Source organism: Falco biarmicus, chromosome 2 (genome assembly GCF_023638135.1).
Source record: "Falco biarmicus isolate bFalBia1 chromosome 2, bFalBia1.pri, whole genome shotgun sequence".
Classification (NCBI taxonomy): domain Eukaryota; kingdom Metazoa; phylum Chordata; class Aves; order Falconiformes; family Falconidae; genus Falco; species Falco biarmicus.
Window position 1 is genome coordinate 65785186 of NC_079289.1, and position 1689 is coordinate 65786874.

Sequence of the window (1689 nt, forward strand, 5' to 3'; positions counted from 1 at the left end):
ACAGCAGCATCTGAATATTGGCAATGGCCCTGTGTATTCTGATCAAATTGCAGGTATTTTTGCTCCTGTCTAGTTTCAGTAGCTCCAAAGGAGTCCATTGGTACACCCATGACCCATCCTTACTTTGGAGTTTGCTGTGACTCTGCCACCAAGCCTAGGAGATGTGGTCCACGACATTTCAACTTACTGAAGAATTTCAAGAAACTTTTTGGATCGAGAATCGCAAAATTTGTTAATTGCAGTCTAGGACTAAATCAGTCCTGATCTGACTGATGGGTCAGTACTCACTTCCTGACCTGGAAGACAAGTTTCCCCTGGGCGGGCCTCAATTCAGGGACACCTTGCAGGTGAGAGGTTATTCTGAAGCTGTATTGCTATACACTTTCTATGTTCTTGCCCTTATTCTGCTGATTACTGGTGACCTCCCCAGAGACTTACCACTGCCAGAGACTGGACTGTGGCTCTGACTCTACAACCACTCATACATCCTTATTTGATATGTTTCTTTTACTTGTTAGGATAAGCCAGATGCCAAACATCTACCATTTGACAAAAGCTGTTTGGGCTGATGCAGAAGACCACAGGATGTGAGGCTTTGTAGAAGCAAAAGCAGCAGCTGAGATTTGGGGAGCCTGTCAGACTCTCCAGCCTGCTGCATGGCCTCAGAGGCTGAAGCTGGCGGTGCACTGCCTGCGTGCAGGCGCTGCTCTTCTATTTTGAGTCCCCGCAGGCACAAAACTCCTGAGCTCATGCAAGTAAAGAGTAACGGCCTCTTTTCCCTCTTCCCACCATTTTCTCCCTGGGACCTAACTAGCTTTCAGACACTTTGTTCTAAGGCTCTGGTGCCACATCCCTGAGGTGGCTGTGATCATCCTGCCGTATGTGGCAGAGGCAAGGCCAGGGCAGAGGAGGCAGGCCTCAGTGGCCAGGCCCACAAGGCATCCATCTATGAGCCTTGGTCAGGGCCATGACAGGAGGGAAATGGACAACTTTCTCTGTCCTCCCCTCCCCCCTGATTTGAAGAATCAGTTACCAATATTCGAGTGAGCAGAGGTTATCTTTATTCGGCAGCGCTGGGTGCATGGGGGATTGCTCCACCAAAGTCATGCACACCCAGGGAACCTTTCAGCCCCCTCTTCATACAAGTCACTCATGTCTATTCATTAACTTTCCGGGGGGAACTCATTAACATATCTCACACCTGGACAATTAGCACATTCCATTCAAGGACCCAGTATATCTTCAAGTTAACAACATTAACACACCTTGTGCCTGGACAATGTCCTTGAGGAGTTGTCTCTATGCAGACTCTATTCCTTAGTGGTCATGTTTAAAGCCTCCATCTTCACCACGTTGCATGTACAACAGGAATCTAAGACAAAATGTCCCTTTTAAAGATAACTGACCCAAGGACTTAGCAGTCTGTGCATCCGTCATGTTGCAGTAAGGGTCCTTGGACATCTCCCGACTTTAACTAAACGTAGGTGCGTCATCCTTTAGATAAGTGGTACAGCATTCACTATTCACCCGGCACAGTGGGAGCCCTCTGGGGCACCTGAAAGCACGTCTCTCCGCCATCAGGGAGCATGGGGACCGCCATGCGGGCGCCGACGCCCCCCCACAGCTTCGACGGCCGCGCGTGAGCCTCACTCGCCCCCCACCGAAACCTCGCGAGATTTCCCCAAGCCG